This window comes from Orcinus orca, chromosome 17 (genome assembly GCF_937001465.1).
Source record: "Orcinus orca chromosome 17, mOrcOrc1.1, whole genome shotgun sequence".
In the NCBI taxonomy this organism is placed as follows: Eukaryota; Metazoa; Chordata; class Mammalia; order Artiodactyla; family Delphinidae; genus Orcinus; species Orcinus orca.
In genome coordinates, this window is record NC_064575.1 from 76,465,423 (window position 1) to 76,473,625 (window position 8,203).

The 8,203-nt window shown below is 43.0% G+C and overlaps 1 long non-coding RNA gene across 1 annotated transcript in view; it reads right to left on the bottom strand.

Moving 5' to 3' along the window:
* The window catches only part of LOC117199619 (uncharacterized), a 172,787-nt gene extending 170,306 nt beyond the window's left edge, over nt 1-2,481 (bottom strand). Inside the window, exon 1 of the long non-coding RNA XR_004480884.2 lies at nt 2,315-2,481. This is a non-coding gene — a long non-coding RNA (uncharacterized LOC117199619). The remainder of the gene's footprint in view (nt 1-2,314) is intronic.
* Between the last annotated feature and the right edge of the window lie 5,722 nt (nt 2,482-8,203).

An 8,203-nucleotide genomic window follows, 5' to 3' on the forward strand; every position in this document is an offset into this window, starting at 1 on the left:
AAACACCACAGCATACTATACAAGAGCATGAGGGTATGGAACAGATAAAGCACTTGAGAAAAAAATGGCTGAACTTTTTTCAAATTTGTTGAAAAATCTAAAACCAGATTTAAGAAGGTCTGCAATGGGACTTCCCTGGTGTTGCAGTGGTTAAGAATCTGCCTGCCAATGCAGGGGACACGCATTCAAGCCCTGGCCCGGGAAGATCCCACATGCCGTGGAGCAACTAAGCCCATGTGCCACAACTACTGAGCATGCACTCTAGAGCCCACGAGCCACGACTACTGAAGCCTTCATGCTCTAGGGCCCACATGCTGCAACTACTGAGCCTGCGTGCTGCAACTACTGAAGCCCGCGCACCTAGAGCCCGTGCTTCGCAACAAGAGAAGCCACTGCAATGAGAAGCCTGCGCACCGCAACGAAGAGTAGCCCCTGCTCAACACAACTAGAGAAAGCCTGCATGCAGCAATGAAGACCCAACACAGCCAAAAATAAATAAATAAATAAATAAAAAGGAGGTCTGCAATTGCCAAGACAGACAATAAAAGGAAAATGACACCATGACAAACCATAATCAAATTGTAAAAACCAGTAATATAATCTCAAAATCTTCTATAGAAAAAAGTTATTATCTACAGAGGAACAGAGATAAGAATAAGAGATGAGAATGGTTAACACTACGTAAACCACAGAAGATGGCTTACAGCCTTTAAAGCGCTGAAAGAAAAACACAGGCAACCAGTAGTTCTATAACCAGAAAAAACACTTTTGAAAACTTAGGTAAAAATAAAGACGTTTTTAGACAAACAAAGCCTGCAAGAGTTTACTGCTAACAGATATGGCCTACAAAAAATAAAATTTAAAGGAATTAAAGGAAGAACGGAAATGATACCAAAAGGAAAGCTAAATCAACACATAAGAATGCAGAGTGCTAAATGCGGTAAATATATGGTAAATATAGGGTACAGGGTAATATAAATATAAATATAGGGTAAATGTAAAGGACAATTTTCTAAATTTTTTAAGTTTATTGTGGTAAGAATAGTTAACATGAAATCTACCATCTCAACAAAAGTTTTTAAAAGAATATACACTTTCACCATGATGTTCTTAGCCAGAAAAGAAGTCTCAAATTTTAAACAACCGAAATAAAGCTGGGCATGCTCTCCGACCATAACAGAATTAAAATTGAAATTACCAGCAGATTGAAAGATAACTCAAAATTCCCTACATGTTTATGACATCAACAGTGCATTACTAAATAAACCATGGATTGAAGAGGAAGTAAGATGGGAAATTATAAGATATTTTAAACTGAAAGAAAATTAAAACTTATCAATTTTTGAGATGTGGCTAAAGCGGGAAAAGAAAGCACTAAAGTCAATTATCTAAATTCACACATTGAAACGCTGGATATAGAAGAGCAGATTAAACCCAAGGTACGTGAAAAGGAAGGAAATAAATAGTGTGCAATACGCGTAGTGACAGAAAGTAGATCAGTAGTTGCTTGGGCTGGAAGTTGAGGGTCATTGATCACAAAGGGACAGCAGAGAGCAGTTTAGGCTACGAGAATTTTTCCCTATTTTGATGGTAGTGGTGATTACATGAAGGTATAGAATTATCAGAAGTCATTGAACTTTACACTTGAACTGAGTGTTTTATTGTATGTAAATTCTGCCCCATTAAATTTGATTTAAAATTTTTTAACAAGTGCATTCAACATTTAATGAAGATCCAGTGTTAAGCATGGAAGATGGAAATATAAATTAATGAAGATGGTGATTCTGGTTATCCGGCAGCTACCACAGGCCAGATAAACATGTATTTTCCAAACGCTGACCTAAGCCAGTTTGGATAGAATATATAACACATTTGTCACACACACACACACACACACACACACACACACACACACACACACACACACACACAAAAACTGAGTGGTAGGTATAACTCATCCCCACTTTCCAAACAAAGAAACTAAGACTCAAAAGTTTAATTAACCGACCCACATTCATACAGATATTAAGGAAAGGAGCAGAGATTGAAATCCGACTCCACGTGAGTTGACCACCCAGGAACAGAGTGTTGGGGGCCAGATACATCATTGCCAACCACGGTTTGTGTGTTAATACAAGCAAGATTTCGTCCCTAAAATGTGTTTCCATTTGGCGAATTTAGCACTCATCTCTTGCTTTGACTTACTTTCATTTGATTCGTTCCAGTGACTACATTTAGGTGTGTGCTTTTTTGTAAGGCTTTGCATGTTTATTTTTTCATACACCGCCTCCCCTCTTTCATTTTTACCACTCACCTTTGATAGTTAATTATCGGAGTATCTTGTGCCTTCCGCCTGGCATGAAATCTCTCGGAGCATGCGCACAGGAGAGCGTTCCGTACAGTGGAGTCTCCTTTTCTTCTCCATCGAGGTTCAGCCTTTCCCGATGCGGCAGGTAGAATGCTGCGGGCAACCGGCCAGGCTGCACAATCTGTTTAAGGGATGGAAAGAGATGCAGTGCTCCGAAACATGCCCTCAGCCATTATGCATTTTACAATATATGCGCCAGGAAAGTGTCCCACTGGCTGCATTATTCCGGAGCCTGGGTGTCCAGGGCAAAGTGAGACAATGCTGCTGCGAGGAGGGTGTGTACGTCCGTATGTGTCGGCCTAGTAGCAGCTGCAATAATGATTTCCCGTCTGAAATAAAGGTCTGCCTTAAGTTGACTAACGAGTCATAAGAGACATGCTTATACTTGCTGCTGTTTACCCCCCTCTTCCTTCAGAAAGAATGGATTTCACACCTGCAAGACCATCTTTCCCGAATGCAAAGGTTTGGAAACCAAAGGTTTGGAAACACCCACTTTAAAGGCTGTATATGGATTTGAGAGCTGGCTCTAGTGTCACTCAGAGGTTGAGAGATTGTGGGTAATTCACTCATCTCTTCTAGGCTTCATGTTCTTTAGTGGCAAATGGAGGAAAAGATACCAGCATCACAGGCAGGGGATGAAAATCCAATGAGATAATGCATTCAAAAACCTTTTACATAAGCTATAAAAGACTGGAACATAATATGTAATTATTGCTCTTGTTAAACATCTCTCTGTTCAGACCCTTCCCCTTACTAAATACCCTTGCTTTCTATTCAAGGGAAAAGCTCTTGCAGATCACATCATAAAAATCATAAAAATGTGCTAGAAGGAACTCAGAATCCAAAACTTAGTGTTTTCACATGGGAAACTGAAGTCCAAGAAAGGGAAATGTTTTGCCCATAATTCTGAACTTAAGTTACTCTTACTTGCTCTGAGATTTGACATTTCTTTGAATTCTAGGGCCTTGTGTGATCAATTAATAATATTACTGTCAAGACATGTCTATATAATAATTTCCAATTTTGTGTTTCCTAGGCCATTGTTTAGAATTTTCCACAAAGCACACTTCTTGCCAGACAAAACATCTTGTACACACAGAGCATAGTATCAACATTTTGCAGGTTTAAGATCATGCAAATTCCAGCACTAAAAACCGAATCATGAAATGTCAGGGTTGGAAGTAACTTAGTCATTCTATCTGTACTTTATGTTTCTTTGTTTGCTGGATACCCAGAACTCTGGAATCTCTGGTCCATACTTTCTAAGATCCATTCCAAGAGGTACCCAAGTGATGACTGTTTGTGGGACGGGACTGGGGTCCACATCTTTCAAGCAAAGCCTCTTACTGATGGTGGGTCAAGAAGGAATGTGGTTCCCAGGAGCCAGTTCTTCCCAGGCCACCACCTTCCAGCACAAAAATCCAAGGCTCTGAGAGTTCTAAATCCAAACCTGGCCTTCCCCGTTGTTATGACGTTATATTTGTCAAGCCAGGAGGATAGATTTGAAAGTTTATTCGCTTGATTTGTAACCCTTAAATATTTAGACACATGGTATGTGGGCCGCTATTTGTACTCTTGTCCTGGGCCCTGCAAATGTTCAGGGCGGGCATGCTGAAAGCTGTACTTGAAGATTGTTTGCTTGAAATGAATAGCTATGTTTTCCAAACCATAACCCCATAAAACTAGTCTAAGAGATGCTAAAAGTTGCTCCATTAAAAAAAAAAAAGACTGGTGATAAGTGAATGAATAGAGATCAGACTGCTGCCTATGATATACTTAGCTCTCTCCTGCTGGCTATAATTATCACTATTATTACCATTTTAGTAGTAGGAACTGTAGCAGTGCCATTATTTGCCAACCTTCCTAGTATATATTACTGCTTTAAATTACTGTTTGTTTGGGGGTTGTTATCTGTCACTCCACTAAAATATAAGTTCTATGAGAGGGTGAGCCTTATGGGGCTTAATCTCGTTTCCTCAATGACTAGAACAGTATTTAACACACAGTAAGCATTAGATAAACACTTTTTAAAATTTCATCAGATAGGGCTTCCCTGGTGGTGCAGTGGTTGAGAGTCCACCTGCCGATGCAGGGGACACGGGTTTGTGGCCCGGTCCGGGAAGATCCCACATGCCGCGGAGCGGCTGGGCCCGTGAGCCATGGCCGCTGAGCCTGCGCGTCCGGAGCCTGTGCTCCGCAACGGGAGAGGCCACAACAGTGAGAGGCCCGCGTACCGCAAAAAAAAAAAAAAAAAAAAAAAAAAAAAAAAATTTCATCAGACAACTGATTTTAGAATACACTCACAGTAAAAGGCCTCAAAGATTGATAAACACCAGATTGTTTTTACCCATGACTGAGCAGGGTAGAGTTGCAGCCCCAATCATGCAGTACATCATTGTCTACCCTCCTTCCTCAGGCACAGCCATGAAGATAAAACTAATACAATTAAAAAAAAATCAATAAAACAGGGTCATTTTCTATGTTGGTGTCTTGCAGGCTACCTGCAGGATGTCAGTCAGGATTCCAAGGAAGAAGTATGCAATGCTCAAATAAGATTGGGAAGTGCTGCATCATCTTGTTATCCTTCAGGGGGAGGTCTGACGGACATCCCCATTTCAAAGAGCAGCAAATAGAGACTCAGAGAGGTTCATTAATCGACTCCAAGTCACACAGCCAGTAAGAGATGAAATGGGCTTCGAATCAGGAGAGTTCAACTCCTCCTGAGCCTGAAATTTCACCGCTAAACTTTCCAAGTATAATACGAATTGGATAGTGTCTCTTTCGTTAACGGAGCAGATCAGTAGTTCATGATGTTTCCCAAAGAACAGCAAAACTTCATGACTTCTACTCGTTCCACCACTTAAACCTTGAGAAACCTTGGCTTAGTAATGAAAGCCTGGTATTAGCGGAAAGCTTACCTCATCCACACCACCAAATGACTGCCAGCTTTCCTCAAACCAATGCTTTTATCAGGCACTAACCATGACCTTCTGATATCTTTCAGGAAACACCTGTGTCAAGATATAGCTCTGTGTCCCTAACAGTGTGGCTCGTACATAGCAAGGGCTCAACTCACATCGAATGAAGGAATTTTAAAAAATGGATTTGGGCTTCCCTGGTGGCACAGTGGTTGAGAATCTGCCTGCCAATGCAGGGTACACGGGTTCGAGACCCCGTCTGGGAGGATCCCCCATGCCGCGGAGCAACTGGGCCCGTGAGCCACGACTACTGAGCCTGCGCGTCTGGAGCCTGTGCCCCGCAACAAGCGAGGCCGCGGCAGTGAAAGGCCCGTGGACTGCAATGAACAGTGGCCCCCGCTCACCGCAACTAGAGAAAGCCCTCGCACAGAAACGAAGACCCAACACAGCCAAAAATAAATTAATTATTTTTTTAAAAAATAGATTAATGAATTACTAAAGAAAAGCACTGGGGGGCTTCCCTGGTGGCGCAGTGGTTGAGAGTCCGCCTGCCGATGCAGGGGACGCGGGTTCGTGCCCCGGTCCGGGAAGATCCCACAAGCCGCGGAGCGGCTGGGCCCATGAGCCATGGCCGCTGGGCCTGCGTGTCCGGAGCCTGTGCTCCACAACGGGAGAGGCCGCAACAGTGAGAGGCCCGCGTACCACAAAAAGAAAAAAAAGAAAAAAGAAAAAAGCACTGGGGAATTCCCTGGCAGTCCAGTGGCTAGGACTCGGTGCTTTCACTGCTGTGGCCCAGGTTCAATCGCTGGTTGGGGAACTAAAATACCGCAAGCCGCATGGCGGACCGAAAGAAAATAGGAAAGAAAAAAGAAAAGCACTGGAGCTAGGTTTTAACCTTACCTCTACAACTTATTACTGGTACACTTTTAAACTTCTTAACCACTCGTAGCTTCCATCCTTCCGACGGAGATAATATTACTGAACCAGGTTCCTTTTGCCCGAACCACAGCAAGCCAAAATGCTGAGATGCCGAGGTTTGCAGCAGAGAGAGGTTTTATTCGCGAGGCAGCCAATCAGGAAAATGGGAGAACTAGTCTCAGATCCACTTACCTGAAGGCAAGCGGCTTGGGATATTTATGGGATAAGGAATCCTGACGCAGAACGGCCCAAGGCGTGGGGAGCACGGAGAAATGCAGTCGGGAAAAGGTGCGGTAATTGTTGTTCTCTAACTAAGCTACCGGCGTCTGCACCTTTAAGGAATGGAGGCCCTTAGCGTGACCTGACGCCCTCTGACGTCAAAAGGTCAGCAGCTGACAATTGCGCATGCCCGGTCTTAACGAGCTCAGCTCAAACTAGACACAGCTGACTCCAAGTTCCTGGAAAACTGGGGCAAACATCTTATTATTTAGGCTACGTGCTGCTTGAAAGCTATGTAAGTCTTTTGTAGACGACCTTGATGAGTGAAGGCAGGTGAAATGGATTTGGCTAATTACCCACAGTTTCGGTAATATCTATTCTATTTTCTTTGCAGGCCGTTTGTAAAGAACAAATGAAATAATAGCAAACACATGTATGTAGCATTTCCACGTAGCAGGCATGCTCTCAATACTTCATATGCACGATCTTATTTAATCCTCACAGAAGTCCTAATAGGAAGGTAGTAGTAGGGTTTATGAACCCCAGGAAAGTAAGACACCGAAAGTTTGTCTTGCCCGGGCTCACTCAGCTTATAACTGGGAAGAGCTGGATTGGAACACAGCAGTTTGGCCAGAGAGTCCGTGAGATTACATTTTGTTGATGATAAAGCACTATTCAAAGCAAAAAACTTCTTATTGTTATCCTCTCTTTTAGAAAAGATATTTCCTCCCCTGCTTTGGACATCCAATTCTTGCCCTGATTGCTCTGCAAATCTGTTTGGATTCTGTTCTCTTGCAGTGGCTAACTAGAATTTTGGTTTTGAGGGAAGTAGCAGACTTTCCTGCCCTATACTAAGCTTGCTTGTTGGCCCTGTTGCTGAGTAAGGCTTTGTTTTCATGTTTCCCTCTGTCCAGCCCAGCTTTGGGAGCGTCAACCAAGGTTTTATGAACAAAAGAATGCAGAGGCCCTCTGGTTGCTTATTGCTGGCTGTGCATCCTGAATCCAGCTATCCCCACCAGTACCGCTGCAGCCCCAGGAGTGGTGAGTTTAGAGCGTCATTGATTGATGCCAGCCAGATGTTTGGAAATTGAGATGCTTGCCCATGCTGCCACAAAGGAGCCTCCGGGATGTGAATTCCTGATGGTAGGCAGGGAGGGGGGGGGCCTAGGGCCCCATAAAATTAGCAAACAATAAAGAGATGATTATAGGTGTCTCCCGCCAGCACCTGGGTTGGTAGCTGAGCATACCTGAATTGAGTTTTAAGCATTAGTAATGAATTTAACTCTCCCATTTGGGAAATGGTGGTTTCAGCTTTCAGTTTAGTGGAGACAGTATTGTTTTCAAATGAAACTTTGGGAATTGGAGAAACAGAGGTGCTTAGCCACGAGAATGGGGCTGTTTGTGATAAAGATGACTTGAGGAAATTGCACGCTGTAGTGGAAAGAGGCTCGGAATCAGGGTTCAAATCCTAGGTCAGTCACTGGCCAACCAGGTGACCTTGAGAAGTTCCTATTCTAAATTCCATTTTCTCCTTGGTAACATGTGCATCTACTTAAACGGTTACTGGGAATACAACAGTATCTCTCTCTTTTCTTATTTCTATGGTTATATATTAAAGCCAATATGAAGCTATGAAGGGGTGAAGGATAAGAGAAAAATAAACAAGGTGGAACTGAAGCAAGCTAGCAGTTATTAATCACTCGTTTTACAAGTATCTGGTTGTTGGACTGAATGTACCTGCCCCTCTGGCATTATGCCTCTCCTTCTATTTACATAGATA